The sequence below is a fragment of the Rhipicephalus microplus genome, chromosome 4, assembly GCF_043290135.1.
Source record: "Rhipicephalus microplus isolate Deutch F79 chromosome 4, USDA_Rmic, whole genome shotgun sequence".
Classification (NCBI taxonomy): domain Eukaryota; kingdom Metazoa; phylum Arthropoda; class Arachnida; order Ixodida; family Ixodidae; genus Rhipicephalus; species Rhipicephalus microplus.
Window position 1 is genome coordinate 199,209,025 of NC_134703.1, and position 21,636 is coordinate 199,230,660.

Consider the following 21,636-nt stretch of genomic DNA (forward strand, 5'->3'; position numbering starts at 1 on the left):
CCCGAATCGACGACGCCCTTGCTGCCTTCATGGCGCGCGATACTTCTCATCTATAGATCTGCGTTCGGGCTATTGCCAAATTTTTGTCGACGACTTAGACAGCGAAAAAACTGTCTTTGTCACACCGGACGGCCTTTATCAGTTCAAGGTTATGCCTTTTGGACTGTGCAACGCCCCGGCAACGTTCGAACACACGATGGACTATCTCCACCGTGGTTATAAATGGTCCATCTGCCTTTGCTACTTCGACGATGTGATTTTTTTTTCTCCAACATTTGAAAGCCACCTAACTCGCCTGTCGACCATTCTAGCCGCTTTTCGTCGAGCGGGACTCCAGCTGAACCCCAAAAAGTGCAATTTCGGCCGACAAGAAATCACGGTCCTTGGTCATTGTGTAAGTGCTGCTGGCGTCCAACCGGACCCTGACAAGATTAGCGCTGTCAAAAACTTTCCTCTTCCGTCTGCAACCAAAGATGTTCGTTGTTTTGTGGGCTTATGCTCGTACTTCCGACGTTTTATGCGCAATTTCGCTACAATTGCACGATCACTCACTGATCTCAAAAAGAATGTGCCCTTCTCGAGGGGTGAAGACCAAGCAGCTGCGTTTTCCACGCTGATCCAACTGCTCACTTCATCACCAATACTGGCTCACTTCGACCTATCCGCGACGACTGAAGTTCGCACAGACGCCAGTGCTCACGGCATCGGCGCCGTCCTCGCTCAACACCAGACGGGCCAAACCCATGTTATTACGTATGCCAGCCGCCTTCTCTCCACATGTGAGCGAAACTATTCGATAACGGAGCGCGAGTGTCTTGCGTTGGTCTGGGCTGTAGCGAAATTTCGCCTCTACTCTTATGGCCGGGAGTTTTCAGTTATTACGGACCACCATGCTTTGTGTTGGTTGTCGTCGCTCAAGGACCCAACTGGTCGCCTAAGTCGCTGGGCTCTACGTCTCCAGGAGTATAACTTCGACCTAATTTATAAGTCTGGCAGGTTACACCAAGTTGCCGATTGTCTCTCGCGTTATCCGGTGGATCATTCCAGCCTAGCCATCTACGAGAGCGGTTTTTGTGTGCTCGCCATATCCGATTTGCACGACATCGGCACGGAGCTGCGCCGGGATGCAACCCTCAAGACGGTCAGTGAGCGAGAATCTTCAGGACATTCCGACCCTTTGCTCCGTCAATATGTCACTGTGTAGTCGGTTGCAGTCTCAAAATAAGCCCCGCCCACAAAATCACACCATATTCTCAAATAGAACCTTGATGGGCTACGAAGCAGCAGCGTTGCGCACGGGTGGCGTCACGGGTTGGACGGCGCTAACGCGGGTCCTGCGGTGAGCGCTGGAAGATTCGCGAGTGCCGGCCGCAGTAGCAGAGCGAGCGGCGGTAGCGGCGGCTGCTGCGGGTGAACGGACGAGGCGGCAGCAGCGGGGACTGTGGTGAGCGCGAGAACGGCGAGGGTCATAGTGACGTCAACGCGCAGCTGCAGCGTGACCTACTTGGTACTGCTCCAACACCTCCGCCGAGGAAAGCGCGTTGCTGCGCGTTCGTATGGACGCACGGAGGTACAGCGTTACACAGGCTAGTCAAAGAGCTGCTTCGCACCTAAAAGACGTGCTTCGTCAGTCCATCGTATCCCTGTAATATGGAGTCGCCTGTTTTCGGTAGAAGTGCATGCGCACTTTCTACTAATGTGAGTATTGTAAGTATGAACGGCGCATCAAGGAGGAGTGAAGAAGGCGTTAACTGAATCTTTTTTATACTTTGCATGTGTGTATGCAGATATACAAACACACGCATGAACGTGCATGAGGGCTGCTTAAAAGAAAGTGCTGAGGTGCATGAGCCGGGCTATTTCTTAAAGGGACCCTGCAGTACTAGTTGAAAAAATGTCTGAAAATGCTGCCCATCGGTAGAGTTGAGGCTCCCGAGAACACGCGTGCGAAATATTCTAGCACAGCACATGGCCTGGAATTTAGAATAAATTCTCAGTCGGCTGAGAATCGCTTTCCCTTCTCTCGACAAATGACGCCACAAGCTCAAAATCACTGCGTTCCAGGCCAAGTATTGGTCATTGGCTGATTTGGACATGGTGTGCTCGGCGCAGGAGACGGCGACACGCGTGCGTGTGCGATATCACTGAAAAGCTGCGCAGTCGAATAAAACACTTCGCTAGCACTGGATGAATTGGTGAGGCATTAAGCTCCTTTAGCGATCCCACAAGGGCGCTTTGGTGTGCTGCTGGGTGCATCGATGAGCTTAAAACAATTGGGTGAAAGATAGCGAGACACCCTTTGCCCTGCACAAGTCCCGGTGTCATTCGTCCACTTCTGTTTTAAAAAGGGGGATAGCGATAAAATAATAAGCCGAGGCAACCACGTAGGTGAAAACGTACCCGGTATGAAATAAAAAACGGCAATTTTTTCCAATCTAAAAAAACAAAAAACACAAAATTTTGTTTTTGCGCTTTCTGTTCACTCAGCACTCTTGGTTGCCCTCGGCAGTTCCATGCGCCACCGCTGCTTGTCTTGCGTACTGTTGTCGAGGCTACAGTTTCCCTTCGCTAAATTGGTTCTTTATTCTATGGTTCGATCTCTCAGTAGTCATGAAGCAATGAACGCGTCTTCACGCTCTGCGACGCTGACGTAAACGCTCGCGACATCACCGTCTCGTCCGCCATTTCCACCTTCCGCTGCGCCGCCTATAGTCGCTGGAATGATCGAAGTGCAGCTAGATATGCGTGCCTCGCGAGTCGGGTCGGGCACCGCCATTTAAAAATATTTCGTCCGTGCGTGCGGTTGTTGGCGTCTCCGTGTTTGCGTTTGCCCGTGAGAGGATTGACTGACAGCGCTGCATCATCGTCACCCGCTGAAGACACAGCACAGTATACAGAAGACAAAAGTTGTGCTCACGAGGCAAGCAAACGCAAGAACTTTCGTACACGGACTAAACGACTAGAGCACAAACATAGCGTCAGGCACAAGGTGACCAGCGTCGCTGCAAGCATCGCTATGATTAGCGAATGCGTTCTCCTTTGAAATATTTTTAATGCTTTGTTCGCTTCAGACCTACCTAACAGTGTGTTTTTGTAAAAACCACATACCTAATATTGATAAAAAAGCAATTGGCGACGCAATTAGGACACTTCTGCGAAAACCGAGCAGCGCCGGCTCAGCTCCTCACGGCAACTATTGCAACTTTGTCGTCATTTCCGTGTGCACAACTCCCAAAAGGTGACTTACGTTGGCGGAGTTTGTTTTACCCTTTTCAGGCCTGGCGCCCTATGAAACGGACAGGAAGAAATTTTGCAGCCACTGTGACACAATGAGGCGAGAAATTACAAAGGTTATCCGAACTGCTTTCAGTACACCTGCGCAAGCGTAGGTAGTAATTTGTTTGTCGTTGTCTTTTTCAGAACTCTGCAAAGTGGGAAACAAAATAGCGGAATGCGATAACGATGACACTCGCCACAACCAAATAAATGCCATCTTACTAAATAGCTATTAGATCGTTAGCTATTGTAATTTTTCATGTTGGTTTTAAGATGCTTAGCTTGATATTCACAAAGTGGGTCTTCTTTATAACACTAACGTATCACTCGCAGCAGTGGACAATCTTCATGTGCTTAATATAGAACACCAGGGCTCAGTGGTTGTCAGACCTCTGAATGCATTCAGGCCGATCCAGATGTGTAGCTCTTGTAAAAGGACCTGATGTCTCGTTATGCTAGTCGTGAAACTTGCCCACTACACTTAGATAATATATAAGGGGTGTATAATAGCGAGATAGTACGTACTAAATTTTAATTTGCTTTATGAAATATAATAATGGTGCCCCATGGAGCTAGACAAAGACGACGATGACGTGTAGTTCATTCAGCTTGCCCTTGCAGACATGGGCAGAATTCTGGGGCTGCAAAGCGGGATTCGGCAATTCTTTATGATAGTGGATCTTCCAAAGTGTTCGATAAGTAGACGTGGGTCATTCAAGCGCAATGAGGATCTGTGTATCACGAGCGCAAAGACTTTCTATTGGACAGTTTAGGCGTTGTAACTAATACGTGGTTGCTGTATGTTAGTTTCACAACAACTTGCACTTACACGGTTAAATAAATAGATGTATTTAAATTCGCCATATTTCACTTTACATGCACTAAGCCCTGATGTCCCATATTTAGGACATGGAGCCATTTTTTTGTATACAGATGGGACGGTCAACAAAGTATTTTTGTGTTCTTGAGGTTGTAGTAACTTCAAATCAATGAGAAACAAAACTATCTGCCCGTTAAAAAACTTCAGGGCTGAAAGGGTTAACAAAGTTTGGGGGTGGCAGTGTGACAGGGCTATAACTTAAAATACTGGATCTTGGACCTATAGCGTTGCGGGTATTTAGTCGACGCTCTTTCAATGGCTACGGCATAGTGGTTTTCAGCGAAACAGCAAATTATTGGCACAGAAGGCAGACATTCAGCGCGTTTTGCATTGTCGACACACCTTAGGTGTCAATAATGTGGCGCCATCTGCCCAGTTCACATAAAAAAAAAACGTTAACTGATCGGTGCTACATCTGTAAACTATAGGACCATCGAAAAAAAAAACGACCGAGAAATTCAACCGTACGAAGAATAATGCTTATTTTTAGTTTGCAAACAGTTTGCAAACATAATTTACAAACAGAAATCTTATTAGGGTCCAAACTGTCATTTAGGCCTTCAGGTACGAGTCATAAAAGGAGGAGGTGGGGCGGGGGGTCCAGGGGCCATGGCATAAAATTGGCTCAGTGGCCGGAAATTGCTGACTGCTGATTTCGGTATTCCAAAAAAGTCACAGCGTATCCACGGAGTGAATGACGATGAGTGGGGCGAAGCGTCCGTCCGTGTGTCCATTTGTCCGTGCGTCTGGATGGACAGACGGTGGGACTGAGGCACGGAAGGACTGACGGATGGACGGACAGACAGACAGACTGACGGAGGCAGGGACGAATGGACGCACGGACGGAAGAATGCACGAACAAACAGACGGACGCACGGATGGTTGGACACACGGACGGACGGACGATTCGCCCCACTAATCATCATTCACACCGTGGATGATGGTGATGATGATGATGAGTGAGGGAAATGCGAAAAGAAGCTCCACTGGCTCCGCGCAGTTTTTTTTTTGTTGCAATCGAATAGTGGCGCAACTTAGGCATTGAAAAAGCTTCGGCTTTTTACTGTAGATAATTTTATGCTAATGAGGCTGGGCTTTAGCTGTTGTGATTTCCAACAAAAAGTTATATGCTGCATAAGAAAAAAGTGTTGTGGATCGTATGAGTACTGATATATGTGCAAGGTAGATGGCTAGAAGAAAAAATAACTGAAGAAAACCTTGATCCACTTTTGAGTCTGAAACGGAAAACGTAGTACAAAAACAACGCCAACCTAACTTGCTCCGTAAACGCTATGTAGCTACGCTATCTGCGACAGGGGACGGCTTTAGGCTCTGCCAGGCAAAGGAACCAGTACACAAGATCGTTAACCACTTTTTCTAAACACACAGCTCTCCCATAGTAGATTTTCAGGTCTTCTAAATCGTTAACCACTCTTTCTAAACACACGCACTATAAAATGTCCTACACAGGGACCGGGACGTGCTCTCCCGTAGTACAGTACCAAGTATTCTAAATCATTTAAGGTGGCGTTTCACTCCCTCCTTCTCGCAATAGTTCGAAAGAAGTCACCAGACGACACCTATCAACCACGCTTGCAAAAAAGCGAGAAAATTGCGCGCGCAAGAAAGGTCAGCGTCGTGCGAGGCGGCCGAAATCGGCCGATGAAAAGCAAGGAGCACAAAAACTTTATTGGGTTGAAAAAAAAATGGCAGCATATCGACGGAGTGAATGATGGAGAGTGCGGCGAAGCGTTCTTGCTTCCTTCCGTCTGTGCGACCGTCCATGCGTCCATCCGCCCGTCCGTGCGCACGTCCGTTCCTGCGTTCGTCCATGCATCCGCCCCTGCGTCCGTTCATGCGTCCATTCATGCATCTGTCTGTGTGTCCGTTCGTCCATCTATTCAACACTCCAAGTACCACCATCTCGAATCTTTTCATCATATATTTCCCATATAGAAACACCGCCATCCAGCGGACATTCCAAGGACTAAACGAGAGGTGGCACACGCACACTTTCTTACGGCTTGCGCTTCGGGTCCACTTCCCACCTTTAACCACCTCGAGTTCATGGTATATACTAGTTCACTGTATTCATGGCACTGCGGCCCAACCCTCGCTAAACCTTTCTAAAACCAAGGAGGTTACGCCCAGCGAGTATAACGTAGCAACCTTTTCCTGGCAGATAGAGCTCAATGTACATGCAATGGCTGCTAATGGGAATCGCAGCGTGCACGTTAACTAAAAGCCGAATGCTCCTGTCTCTCATACCCCATTATCAGCTATTGGCATGTACATTGAGCACTATTTTTTGTTGTTCAACAACGCACAGAAGGAATCTCTCACCGGCACCACCTCGGAGGTCAAAATATTTGCAGGTCAAAGCGTAAGTCTGGTTACATACTACGCGGGTACGAACGGGTGCCGCTATAAGGAGCTTCGCCCCTAAAAATGGCAGCATATCGACGGATTGACGGAGTGAATGATGGAGAGTGGGACGAAGCATCCTTCCGTCCTTCCGCATGTTCGTGCGTCCGCACGTCCATCTGTGCGTCCGTCCCTGCGTTCATCCATGCATCCGCTCCTGCATCCGTCCATGCGTTCATACCATCCGTCCATGCAGCCATCCGTGCGTCCGTCCATGCATCTGTCTGTGTGTCCGTTCGCCCATCTATTCAACACACGCACACTTTCTTACGGCTTGCGCTTCGTGTCTACTTCCCACCTTTGACCACCTCGAGTTCATGGTATATACTAGTTCACTGTATTCATGGCACTGCGGCCCAACGCTCGCTAAACCTTTCAAAAACCAAGGAGGTTACGCCCAGCGAGTATAACGTAGCAACCATTTCTTGTCAGATAGTGCTCAATGTACATGCCAATGGCTGCTAATGGGGAATGAGAGACAGGAAAATTCGACTTTTAGTTGACGCGCACGCGGCGAATTTTTTATTGTTCAACAACGGACAGGAGAAATCTCCCACTGGCACCACCTTGGAGGTCAAAATGTAAGACTGGTTACACACTATGACTACGACTACAACTACTACGAGGGACGAACGGGTGACGCTTTCTGACAACTGTAGGAGCTTCACCCCTAAAAAAGAAGGTTTAGTAGCTAGATGGACGGGGCCTCATGTCCAAGGCTCCACTGGCTTGCGCCGCCTGCCGGACGTGGTCCAGGTGTGCTTGTTGCACCTTCGGGTCTGAGCTAGCGAGGAGTGGCTCCTACTGCTCCAGAGTTTTCCATTCTATACACACGCTGTAAGCGATCGAGTTCATTTGGAAGCCCCGCCGCGGCGGTCTAGTGGCTAAGGTACTCGGCTGCTGACCCGCAGGTCGCGGGTTCGAATCCCGGCTGCGGCGGCTGCATTTCCGATGGAGGCGGAAATGTTGTAGGCCCGTGTGCTCAGGTTTGGGCGCACGTTAAAGAACCCCAGGTGGTCGAAATTTCCGGAGCCCTCCACTACGGCGTCTCTCATAATCATATGGTGGTTTTGGGACGTTAAACCCCACATATCAATCAATCGAGTTCATTTGGAAGACGCAGACGGCGTCTTTCACTTATAATCCGCCAACTGTGGCGATCGTTTCAACGAAACGGCGAAAGGTGCCCCAGTGACAGCTGGCAGACTGAAACCGGCGTCACTGAAACCGGCGTCGTTTCACTAAGGTGTAAACACACGAGCGTACGCTCGCATACACACAATCATACACTCTCTGTGTCTCTCTGACTCTCTCACGTCCATGGAATAACGATTGAACATGACATCAACCAAACGCTTTAAAGCGTTTGAGTGCACTGGCATCGCCGCTAACCTTCTTTTTCATGTAGCAACCTTGGTCCTGGCTTGATGTAGCGTCGCGTGAGCGCGTCCTTTTAGGGGCGAAGCTTTTTATAGCGACACCACGCGACACCGGTTCGTCCCTCGTAGCCGTTGTAGTATGTAACTGGTATCACATTTTGACCTCTAAGATAGTGCCGATGAGAGATTTATTCTGTGCGTTTTTGAACATTAAAGATAGTGCTCAATGTACATGCCAATGGCTGCTAATGGGGAATGAGAGACAGAAGCATTCGGCTTTTAGTTAACGCACACGCTGCGATTCCCATTAGCAGCCATTGACATGTACATTGAGCACTATCTGACAAGAAAGGGTTGCTACGTTATACTCGCTGGGTGTAACTTTCTTCGTTTCAGAAAGGTTTAGCGAGCGTTGGGCCGCAGTGCCATGAATACAGTGAACTAGTATATACCATGAACTCGAGCTGGCTAAAGGTGGGAAGTATACCCGAAGCGCAAGCCGTAAGAAAGTGTGCGTTTGCCACCTCTCGTTTAGTCCTTGGAATTTCTGCTGGATGGCGGTGCTTTTATATTGGGAATATATGATGAAAAGATGCGAGAAGGTGGTACTTGGAGTGTTGAATAGATGGATGAACGGACACACAGAGAGATGCATGGACGGACACACGGATGGCTACATATGGACGCATGGACGGACGCAGGGGCGAATGCATGGACGAACGCAGGGAAGGACGCATGGATGGACGCATGAAGGGACGCAAGGGCGGATGCATGGACGAACGCAGGGACGGACGCACGAACAGACGCACGCACGGACGGGTGGATGGACGCATGGACGGTCTCACAGACGGATGCATGAACGGACGCAAGGGCGGATGCATGGACGAAGGCAGGGACGGACGCACGAACAGACGCACGCACGCACGGGCGGATGGACGCATGGACGGTCACACAGACGGACGCATGCACGGACGGAAGCCAGAACGAATTGACGGACGAATGCTTCGCCCCACTCTCCATCATTCACTCCGTGAATATGCTGCCATTTTTTTTTTTTTTTTTGCCACGCGAAACTGCTCAACCTCAGCCAATGTAGCTTACGCTACAAAAACGGCCAGGTACATTTCAGCACAAGATAACCTGAGGATCCTGAGGTTATTTGCTAAATTTCACCCTCTCCAACTACAATCAAAGGGTTACCTAAATAAGGTGCCTCTTGTTGAGGATTAGTTGAACAGAATATTTACACTAATATAGAGGATTTAGAAGCTCAGCTCCTAGAGCCCATGGTATTTGTAAAACGTTTTATTAGAAATACGTGGACCACCTGGTATATGATATGACGTGGGATAATCCATACGTTGGTTCACGATGTCTCCCGTCTTGCTTTCACCATCTTTGTTCTACTGCTTAAGTGGAGGTAAACTAAGCTCCCATGAAGTGTTTGCTTTAGGAAATTCTTCATTTTCGCTAAGAGCAGATTTCCAAATGCGACGTAATTGCGCGAACACACAGATTATCGAGTGGCTCAGCGTCGCACTTAGTGGGAGGGCGGGAGAAAGCGGGGTTATGCATATTCGAAAATCATAAGAAATTTTAACGGCACCTACAAAAGAGTTACACTTCTGAGCCGATGTTCATGTGTTCTACGAATGTTTTTTCCTATACTCCGTTTCCTACATCAAGTGCAACGCTGTGAAGGCTAGCGAGAATTTTCGCAATGAATGCGTTCGCACAAAGAACTAGTACGGTTATTTTTGCATCCGAGACATGATTTATTCTCTTCTTTCTGCTTTGTGCGTCGGAGATAAAAAAAAAGCCCCGTTTTCACGGCTCGTGTTTGTTATTATTTCTTGATGGTTTACTTGTTGCCTTTTGCGACGCTCTGCAGGCGCGTTTGTGCGCGTCTCGCACGAGCGTTTACAACGTTGAAATCTAAGCTTGAGACGCGCGAAGTTACTAATGTTTCTGGCCGAACTTTTTGCATAGCGTTCACAGGGTTGCACCTGATGTATGAAACGGAGTATAGGTACATCTGTCAGCATAGGCGTGCACACGAGGAAGACACTGCGAACGCCCCCCCCCCCCTCCTTTGTTCCCTAATTGTCGGTGCGGGAAGTCTGTCCAGTATGTAGTGGCTAGAATGCGCACGCATACAATGTATTGATAAGGAGGGTGATGCTGCGATTAACCATTGACTCTCCTTTGAAGGGACATCTTCCGCCTGTGTATATCCACCAGACGACGCCAGCGATGCTAAGATTATCAATGAGACTTGCTAGCACCCTTGGGTCACTGAAGGGTGCCTGTAAAGTAAGGTATATGGTCTAAACATGCAGTGTCTGCATGAGGTATAGTTATTTGCTGATTTTCCTCATTGTGTAGATTATCGACTTCATGTAGCGTAAATTGTACACGTATTTAAGCTTTACTTGATATCCAAGATTTATTTCTTTTCTGCTAGATCAGTTGCCATTCACTGGAAAAACCAATATACACTTCAATCGGTGATTTTAGCACGTACGATGAACACTAAAAAAAGCTGATGTATTACAATTATGCAAGTGTAAATATTACGTGCGTAGATACATGTGTCAACGAGAATACAGTATACTGAAAATTACGTGTTGCAATATTTCTGTCGTTTTTCTTCCTTCAGTGTAGAGTAGTGCAGCGTTGCAGAGTAGTGTGCTTGCGAAAATGATGTGACATCACAGGATGGGGCCGACCGGTAAATATATGGGGTGATTTTGAGAAAAGGTTCTATACGAAATGGTTTTTCTAATGCGAAGCACTTCTTAGCGAACATCGCTGACTTTCAACGTACCCGTGCGTCCATCCGTCCGTCCGTCCGTCCGTCCGTCCATCCATCCATCCATCCATCCATCCATCCATCCATCCATCCATCCATCCATCCATCCATCCATTTATCCATCCATCCATCCATCCATCCATCCATCCATCCATCCATCCATCCATCCATCCATCCATCCATCCATCCATCCATCCATCCAGCCGCCTATGACTTTTAGCTGTCCTGGCCATTTCGATAACGGTATCGACGCCAAACTTGGTATGGCATAACATGACTGTATTAAAACCATATTTCACTACTCATAACATGGAAATCATGACATGTGTCATGAATGTCATGATTTACATTTCATGGTCCTGCCGCTCTTGCGGTGGTTTCGTTCACAAGGCATGAAAAACTGGTATGGTATGATATGATTGCATGGCGAATACAAGCGACAGACCATAACATGAAAATCATGACATGCATGTCATGTAACAACATGACTACATGCCACGCTCATGATGCGCTTGCGGCCGTTTTCCCTGCGTCACATATACCAAATTCGGTATTACGGTACGTGAATGGATGATGAAGGTATGCGACTGGTGCAAACATGATAATCATGTGCTGTGTCTTGTAACAACATGACTACATGCCAAACTCATGATGCTCTGGCGGCCGTTTCGCTACTTCATTTATACCAAATTTGGTATTACGGGACGTGAATGGATGACGAAGGTACGATACTGGTGCACACATGATAAACATGAGATGCCGTGTCAAGTAACATGACTACATGCTACGCTCATGATGCACCCACGGCCGTTTCACCAGCTTCAGATGTACAAAACTTGGTATTACGTGACGCCAATGAATGACGAAGGTATGTGACTGGTGCAAACATGATAATCGAGAGATGCGCGTCATGTGAGAACATGACTGCATGCCACAGTCAAGGTGCCAATACATTTCGACTTCACGTGGTGAGCGCGCTCGCCGGCGTTCATTTCGTTACGTCGCGCCGGCGTTGCCACGTCAGGCGCAGGTCCTGCCATTTACTCGCAGGCGCGTGCCGCTGTGCGTACGTTTCTTTGACGCATGCGCGTTTCAGTGCGTCCTGCGTCCCTCCGTCACGAAAAGAGGGAGACGCAGTGTTGGCTGGGTAACACATCCACACGAAATGCAGCAAGTCGCGTTTCCCGGCGGTTGCCACCGGGCCGCGCCGACGGACGCTGGTCATGCCTGGCGTTTTGCTACCGTAGTGTCGCTGTGTCCAGTGTGCGCGCGCGTAAACGCTACATTGGAGTATATTGGGCCCTTCATGATGTGCTCGCGCCGTTTTGCTAGCTCCAAATACACCAAATTTGGTGTTACGTGATGTTGTTGGATGACGAAATATATGACTGGTGCAAACATAATAATCCTGACACGCGTGTCATGTATGAACATGACAACATAATATGCTCATAGCGTGCTCGCGGGCATTTCGCTAGCTCTACATATACTAAATTTGGTATCACGTGACACGAATAGATGACGAAGGTAAACGACACATCCAAACATGATAATCATGGCACGGAAGTCATGTACAGCATCATTTACCGCCACCTCGTAACGTTGTGCTGATTTTAAAGTCATATATCATCATTGCTCATTCGTGCTTCGCATATCATCGATTCTCACTGTACGTGTGATCTGCCAGTTTTTATTTTTTGCTGTAATTTTTTTTCTAGCAGGCACGAATATGCCGGCATTTCTAACGAAATCGCAACGCATAACTTCTCTGGGAGCGAAACAGTTACAGAATCCAGTTTTGTTTTATGCTTCTGCTATATCAGCAGGAATACACCTATTTTTTTCGCAAAGTTGTAGGTTTTCTTTATATTTACTCTCAGGCACCGTGGACAAGCTTGCCATTCGTTTTGCGGCAACAGTTCTTTAAAAAATAAATCGGCATATCCTACGTACCTTAATAGTCGACGTTATGCGGAGCATGCGTAGGGAAGGTGACCTGGTTGCGATTTTTATATCGTGACACGTCATGAAATGATGCACCTTGAACGCACAGACACACGTTGCAAATGCTTGTATAATCAGTTTTTTGCACTAGCGTGACGATGTCAACGGTGAACATGAGTATTAGCAACACCAGAAGCGATGAGCTTATATTGTCACGTTTCTTAAGACAAACTTGGTTTATTGGGTTCGTTGAGTCGACTAGCCAAGCAGCAGCTCAGACAGATCGTCTTTGTCTTCTTTCCCTCCTGGATCTCACCCAAGCATATCAGGTGGCATTAGTCCCCCCTTTGGAAGCATCGACTTGGTGCTCGTAACGAAAAAAAAATGAAGGCATACACACGCAGATACAGAGAACCAAAAGAAGAAGAGTGCCAGTACTCGCAACGCAAATGAGGAAATTTCGCCAATTCTTGCGCCAAGCGCAAAAAGAAAAGACATAAAAGCACAGGAGAACACGAACAGCAGCAGCAGCAGCAGCAGCACAATGTCACGGCATGTCGCAACACGTAAACCACAAGAGCTACTGTGTGAAGTAGGGCTTCAGCCTAACGACATGCACGGTTTCGGGCCGAAGCTGTCGACGAGAAGGCGCTGCGCCGTCCGGAAATACCTCGTAGGTAAGATCGGTGACACGTCTAAGAACCTTGTACGGTCCAAAATAACGGCTTAGTAGTTTTTCGGATAAACCTGGTCGCCGGACAGGGGTCCACACCCACACTCGGTCCCCGGGTGACGTTTCGATGGCGGAGGTTGTAACGTCGTGCGTCTTCATCTTGTTATTGACTGGTGTTTATGCGAGCTAGCTGACGAGCTTCTTCGGCGTATTGAGTGTATTGCTCAGCGTCTGGAGCTATTTCATTGCGTTGGTCACACGGAAGCATAGCATCGAGCATGGTTCGCACGTTGCGTCCGTAAACGAGGCGGAAAGGCGGAAATCGCGTTGTTTCTTGCGTTGCCGTATTGTATGCAAACGTTATGTATGGAAGAATTTCGTCCCAGGTTTTGTGTTGTACGTCAACGTACATTGACAGCATGTCCGCTATGGTCTTGTTAAGCCTCTCTGTCAGTCCATTCGATTGCGGGTGATAAGCCGTCGTTTTTCGATGACTTGTGCAGCTCAATTTAAAAATGTCCTCCATCATTCGTGCCGTAAATGACATCCCTCTGTCCGCAATCACGCATGACGGGGCACCATGCCGTAGGACGATTTGGTGCACGAAGAACTGCGCGACTTCAGAGGATGTGCCACGGGGTAACGCTTTTGTTTCAGCATACCGAGTAAGATAATCTGTCGCAACTATAATCCATTTGTTCCCAGAGGACGACAAAGGGAAGGTTCCAAGAAGGTCCATTCCCACGAGGTCAAACGGTGTCTGTGGTGGTGCGATCGGCTGGAGCAGGCCCGCGGGTCTCACAGGCGGAGTCTTGCGACGCTGGCACTCACGGCAGCCTTTCACGTATCGATGTACAGTAGTTGATAGTCGTGGCCAGTAATACTGCTGGCGTACTCTGGCGAGAGTTCGCGAATAGCCCAAATGTCCTGACGTGGACTCGTCGTGGCACGCAAGGAGGATCTCGTCCCGCATTTCGGTAGGAACAACGAGTAGGATGGCTTTGTCGCTACCACGGGCGTTTTTCTTGTAAAGAATGCCTCTGCATAGACAAAAAGAGGACAGTTCGCGAGCAATGTGTCGAAGGACCTGAGAGTTCCGGCCTTTCAGGGAATCAATAGCTGGGCGTAATTCGTCGTCTGCCCGCTGTTTTGACATAAATTCGGAATCGCTGACTGCTCCGAGAAAGGCATCTTCATCCTCGGAGCCCCTGACAGCGTGCCCCACAGGCGCTCGAGAAAGCGCGTCGGCATCTTCATGTTTGCACCCTGACCTGTACACAATTGTAATATCGAACTCCTGCAAACGCAAACTCTACCGAGCGAGGCGGCCGGATGGATCTCTGAGAGTCGCCAGCCAGCAGAGCGAGTGGTGGTCAGTCACCACTTTGAAGGGACGACCGTAGAGGTAAGGCCGAAACTTGGTCGTCGCCCACACGACTGCGAGGCATTCTTTTTTCGATGTAGAATAGTTGGTCTCGGCTCGAGAAAGAGTACGACTGGCGTAAGCTATTACATGTTCAACGCCACCGTGTCGTTGTACAAGGACAGCGCCAAGTCCGACGTTGCTGGCATCTGTATGAATTTCTGTAGCAGCGTCCTCATCAAAATGGGCAAGAACAGGGGCTGTTTGCATTCTCTGCCGTAGCTTTGTGAACGCTGCATCTTGTTCTGCGCTCCAAGTAAAAGGCACGTCATCTCGGGTGAGTCGCGTAAGAGGTTCAGCTATCTTCGAGAAGTTGGCGATAAATCGGCGATAATACGCGCACAAGCCGGGGAAACGGCGTACTGCTCTTTTATCTGATGGAACAGGGAAGGCGGTGACAGCAGCAGTTTTGTCTGGATCAGGTCGCACTCCATCCGCACTAATGACATGTCCCAGAAATTTCAGCTCTTCGTAGCCGAAATGGCATTTTTGGGGTTTCAGCGTGAGTTTAGCTGTACGAATGGCGTCCAGAACCTTTCTCAGACGCTTCAGGTGTTCTTCGAAGCTCTCGGAAAAGATGACCACATCATCGAGGTAGACAAGGCAGCTTTGCCACTTCAAGCCAGCGAGAACTCTGTCCATCATCCTCTGAAAAGTGGCTGGGGCAGAACAGAGGCCGAAGGGAAGAACACGGAATTCGTAAAGTCCGTCTGGAGTCACAAATGCAGTTTTTTCTCGGTCTCGTTCATCCATTTCAATTCGCCAATAGCCACTCTTTAGATCGATGGACGAAAAATACTTCGCGCGTCGTAATCTGTCGAGAGAGTCGTCGACCCGTGGAAGCGGGTAAACGTCTTTTTTCGTGACGCTATTAAGCTTCCTGTAGTCAATACATAATCGCAGCGTTCCGTCTTTTTTCTTCACTAGAACGACTGGCGAGGACCAAGGGCTGCTGGATGGTTGAATAATCCCGTCATCGAGCATATCTTTTACTTGTGTCTGAATAGCCGCACGTTCTTTGGAAGAAACGCGATAAGGCTGCTGCCGGATGGGGCGGACGTCATCGTCGGTAATAATTCGATGCTTGGCGAGGTGTGTTTGATGGACTTTGGAAGAAGAGGCGAAGCAAGACCAAAACTCCCTTAAAAGGTCATGAAGTGCAGCCTTTCTCTTGTCCGACAGCGTCGAATTATTGTCGATGTGGTCTAGAAATTCTTCATCCTCATGCGTTTCCTCGGACGCGAAACACTCCGTCACGTCGGCAACAGGTTCTCCATAGGCTACGGTGGTTTCGCGGAAAAGATGCCGGTGCTCGTAGTTGAAGTTCTTAACTAGTATTTTCGACTGTTCGTTACGGACACGCACAACACTTCGGGCAGCACATACACCTTAGAGTAGCAGAAGTGATAGGTTGCTTTCAGCCACCACGTCACCGTCCCGGCGGTCTTCACAAATGACTTCGATGGGAACAGTCGCTCGAGGTGGCAGCGTCACACTGTCGTCAGCAACACGCAGCGCAGGTCTACGGCAGTTATCAGCGTCTCGATCTGTTGCGCCTTGAGTCGAGAAGGTCACGATGCATCCACGGAGATTTATGATGGCACCGTATTCCCGAAGGAAGTCCATGCCGATAATCAGCTGACGTGAACAGTCGCGCAGAACGAGGCAGCTGAGCACAAACGTTGACGCACGAATTTTCACTCTTGCCGTTGTTAGGTTTGGCCTGGAGATTCGTCTCTCAATCCCTTCGGCGCCCAGTCTGCCAGACGCTGTCGAAGATTTGAGTTATTACCCAGACCATGCGACAAGCAAAGGCGAGTTCCCGTCCTTCAAATGCGGACCCTTTTGTCGTCCCTTCAAGCAGAAGCGGTGACTAATGGACTCGGCGACTCATCGGGCAACGGAAAAGCTGGCGTGACCGGCGACAGAGCTGACGGCGGAGCGGCGCTTTTTTAATCCTCAGTCAAGTAGCCGACCGGCCTACTGCCTATGCCCGCCAGGCATTGTCCCTGCTGGCCGGAGGAGGAGACGTCGTGTCGCCGCGACGCCACGACTAAAGAGGGCAACAGGGACGGCGTCTTCCTGAAAGAGACTGCGATGGCCACCGCAGATCGCCCCGCTAATTGGGCGAGCTGTGCGGCGGACCCTTTGAAGTATGCTGCCAGGATCGTGGGAACTCTCGAATAGCGGCACACACACGACGAGGAAGAGCCCTGCTGGCGCCACCACAGTGCAGTGTTCATGTGGACCATGCATGCTTGTCCCCCTCACCTGTTGTGTGTGTGTGATTGGTGCTCCACTCGGAGAGGAGGAACCCGACAGGGCTTAAAACGACGCCGGAGAGTGCTGGACGTCGCTCTGAACTATGTAACGTTCAACCACCACGCTCGTGGTTTGGGAAACCACTATCCCTTATTTTCCGTAAATATGTGTAAATAATGTCATAAACTCTGTTTTGTTTTCCGTATCCTCCTGCGTTCCTGCTTCCGACCCGTAACAACTGATGGCAGCGGCGGGTTGCCATCATCAGCGACCTTCCTTCTTCCGAACCACAACAACTGGTTGGCAGCGGTGGGATGGACTTCACGACATGGTGCTGTGCTGTGGTGAGTGCTTGGTCTTTGCTTTGACTCTCCAGGCTTCAAGTGTGTGAGTTTATTAGAAGCTGGATTGTGTGTGGATTAGGGAGATTACCTTTTGTGAGTTGTATTAATCACCTAATTATGTGTGAAATGCAGGACCAAAGTACAACGGCAATCATGTCGTGGAAGGCAATGCTAAGAGATGAACTTTTGTGTGTGAGTAAGCATCTAGGCATTGAAATAGAGGAAAGAATGGGCAGGACAGCGATTTGGATGCTGATCTCGCAAAAAGCCAGTGAGGAGGATATTAAAAACGCGGTAGAGATTGTAGAAAAACAGGAAATTGAGAAACAAGAAAAGGAAATAAGGGATAGAAAAGAAAGAGAAGAAAAGGAAAAATTGGAACGACAGAAAGAGAGAGAGCAGTGGGAGGAAAGCCTGAAATTAAAACAGGAAGAGAGAAAAGAATCAATACTGTTGCTTAGAGCGTCTCAAGTAAATTCGAGGATCCATGCATTCGAAGAGGGGGAGTATTTAGAGAGTTATCTAACCTCTTACGAGAAAGTTTGCAGAGAACTAGAGCTCGACAAGGACTATTGGTCTTTCGCCTTATCGAGTGTCCTTCCGTGCAACTTGATGGGTAGGATACTATACCTTTCCGAGGAACAGTTCAATAGGTACGATGTAGCTAAGGCAGCTTTACTGTGGTGCTTCGGCATCAGAGTTGACAGGAAGCGAATTGAGTACAAGCTCACGAACGCTCCCGTGAAGAACGCGCGACGTTGTGCTGGTAGAAAAAACAAGACTGAGAGAGGTCCGCGTGTCTCTTATAGCACCAAGGTAGATAGTGAGCGAAAATGGGAGATAGAAAAACGGGAGCGAGGTCAAGAGCGTGAGCGAGTACTCAGCCTAGTGATTGAACTGTCGGAAGAAAAAGTCGAGGCAAGGCGGCGGAAAATTCAGCCATTCGCAAGTGTAGCGCGCGAGAAGTGCAAGGTGCAGCCCAGAGCTTTAGAGAGGGCTAGCACGTGTGAAGAGCGCAGCAGGTTCGATGATGAACCAATTGCGAGAGCTGCGAAAGATGCTGCTATAATTAGAGGGGCCAACAAAGGCCAGAGCAAGTGCGACGAGGTGCTGTGCCAGTTAACTGTAAGCGAAACAGCTAGAATAGCTGTAGACAATCTGGCACAGACCTCAACTGTGTTTGTCGCGACGGTGGATCTTGCAAGTGAGGTCGAAGTAGGCAAGAACACCGGAGAAAGCTCAGAAGCAGCGAATGTAGAGAGTGACGGTAACAGTGCCGTTGGCGACAGCTCCCAGCAAGGCGAGCTAGAGTGTTTGAGGGAAGGCAGCTGCACTGTTCCTAAGCGAGTCAAGCTGTCCGCTGGTCTTGAGTGTGAAATAGGTGATTTTTTAGAAAATCATTTAGACTGCGTGGATTCGACAGCTGACGAAAGTTGTGAGAGGGTTCACGAGAGTGAGTTGCTATCGAAAAGCTTATAAACGAGCCGCAAGAAGCGGCGCAGACGCAGACGACGTCGGAGAGTTACGAGCGAGACAAAATGCACCACAGGTGTAAAGAAGGGCTCGGCACGTTTGAGCGTAGTGAACAGAACTAGGGGTTCTGCAACGGCGTCAAACTCTGTTTGCATGCGTCCGAGCCACCGGACAACAAGTAAAAGAACAGCGGGTTCTTCACAAATGCAATCAAGTGGAAGGCGCCAGTTTCGTGGGGTGTGTGAGCACAGGGTTAGCGCAAGTCAACCGGCCCGACAAGGCAACAGAGCCAAGAAATCAAAGTGCCGAAGTACTGTGGCAGGTGGTGCAGAAGCACCCTTGAGTTGTAAAACTACCGATGACGCAACCCGAGGCCAATTTCCTAACGGTGCAGGAAAAGTCGGTCGCAGACGTCGCCGTAGACAAGTGAAGGGTACGCGCGTGACAAAGCGAAGGCACGAATGAGGAAGCAAGCATCGGGGAAAAAGGAGAGAGGGTAGCTCATCGGCCAGCTCAGCGAAGAGGCTTTTGTGGCGGGAAGTAAGGCGCCAGCGGCGAAGGGGTAGACCACAGCGCGCATTCGCGCGACGGAATGCACGCCGGAGATTAAGAGCTTTGCGGGGACGGGAGTGTCGAAGGGGTCCTACAAGAAAAGCGACAATAGCTAAACACCGCTCGGGAGCTAGACCACAGAGGACACCGACGCTCTTTCCCAAGCGTTGCTCGAATCCCCTCAGCCAAACGGACAGAAGTCGGCCGAAATCGCAAATGAGGCGTAACGCTGCTGTTCAGCTCGAAGCACGTGCTCGTTGTAGACCCGGGCGTCCCCGAAATTCACCAAGACCTCGACCCCCGCGTGTACGATTGAAGTGAGGAACAGCTGTAAGCTGGAAAGTCGAACACAGGAGTTTTATTAGAAGCATGCATGTTTGTTTAGTTTTGATTTTACAGTAGTATGCCTGTGTCATCTCCACGGTTAGTTTGTTTAGCTACAGATTTCACTTCTCGTATTTGTAAGCATTGTAAGTGTTTTAGTTGAGTTACAGGGAAATGGCCTATGGTTAGGTGTGCGATTGGTGTGCTAACGCTTTTTGGATGAGAGTATGATGTCGTGCTAGGGCGCAAAGCAATGTGCGTTCTTCAAAAACATGGGCTGACATGAAACTACATCCAGCAAATGAGCGTGTTAGTACACGAGTTACATTTCCATTTATTATTTTAGTATGCGCTCAGGGATCAGGTGAATTCTTTCGCTGTGCGTTAGGTTATATCGAACATTGAAATTAGAGATGCGTTTAAAGATTTACACAGTTCGATATATTGAGAGCATTACGTTCGCCAAATTCTGAGGCTAGAAATACATTTTACTGATGTATAAAAACGCAGTTCGATCTGATGTGCGAGAGAGATTTGTTGGCGTTAGGGTGTCCTACAAGTAGGCACTCACGACTACATTTTAAGTTTGTACTTAGAGAAGGAAGAATTCGCACAATTACCTTTTGTAGGTTTAGGCTGCATTTGTGCGGAATTTAGGTGAGTGTGTTTCATGAAATTAGTAGATGTAAGTTACAAATGAGTAGGGCGGATGGTAGGAGAAAGCTAGTTTTGTAAAAATGGGATTACTGTTATTTGGGGCCAAATTGTGTTTGCCTTTGTGTGCTTTTCTTACACGGCAATTAGTTACATCTTTGGTAAGCATCTCCACATCCATGATTGCTGTAACTTTGGCGGCACAAAATTGTCTCAAAATTTTAGCGTACAGGTTTCTCTTTTGTTTGTGTTTCTTGAGAAGCCTGGAGAGTTTTAAGCGGGTCCAATGTGCTTGACTTCAGCATGGTATTGTGTTGTGTGGTTCGCCTTGCTGTTGTCTATCATTATGAGCTGGTTTGGGAATTGGTTTCGAGTTCGCAGCTTGAGAGAGAAAAGCCAGGCCATTGTCCTCGTCACCAACCATTCTCTTCGTGCCCAGCGGTTGGGAGCGCTGGCCAGCCAAGATTTTCCGGGCGGCGGAGGCGCTGTTAGGTTTGGCCTGGAGATTCGTCTCTCAATCCCTTCGGCGCCCAGTCTGCCAGACGCTGTCGAAGATTTGAGTAATTACCCAGACCATGCGACAAGCAAAGGCGAGTTCCTGTCCTTAAAATGCGGACCCTTTTGTCGTCCCTTCAAGCAGAAGCGGTGACTAATGGACTCGGCGACTCATCGGGCAACGGAAAAGCTGGCGTGACCGGCGACAGAGCTGACGGCGGAGCGGCGCTTCTTTAATCCTCAGTCAAGTAGCCGACCGGCCTACTGCCTATGCCCGCCAGGCATTGTCCCTGCTGGCCGGAGGAGGAGACGTCGTGTCGCCGCGACGCCACGACTAAAGAGGGCAACAGGGACGGAGTCTTCCTGAAAGAGACGGCGATGGCCACCGCAGATCACCCCGCTAATTGGGCGAGCTGTGCGGCGGACCCTTTGAAGTATGCTGCCAGGATCGTGGGAACTCTCGAATAGCGGCGCACACACGACGAGGAAGAGCCCTGCTGGCGCCACCACAGTGCAGTGTTCATGTGAACCGTGCATGCTTGTCCCCCTCACCTGTTGTGTGTGTGTGATTGGTGCTCCACTCGGAGAGGAGGAGCCCGACAGGGCTTAAAACGACGCCGGAGAGTGCTGGATGTCGATCTGAACTATGTAACGTTCAACCACCACGCTCGTGGTTTGGGAAACCACTATCCCTTCTTTTCTGTAAATATGTGTAAATAAT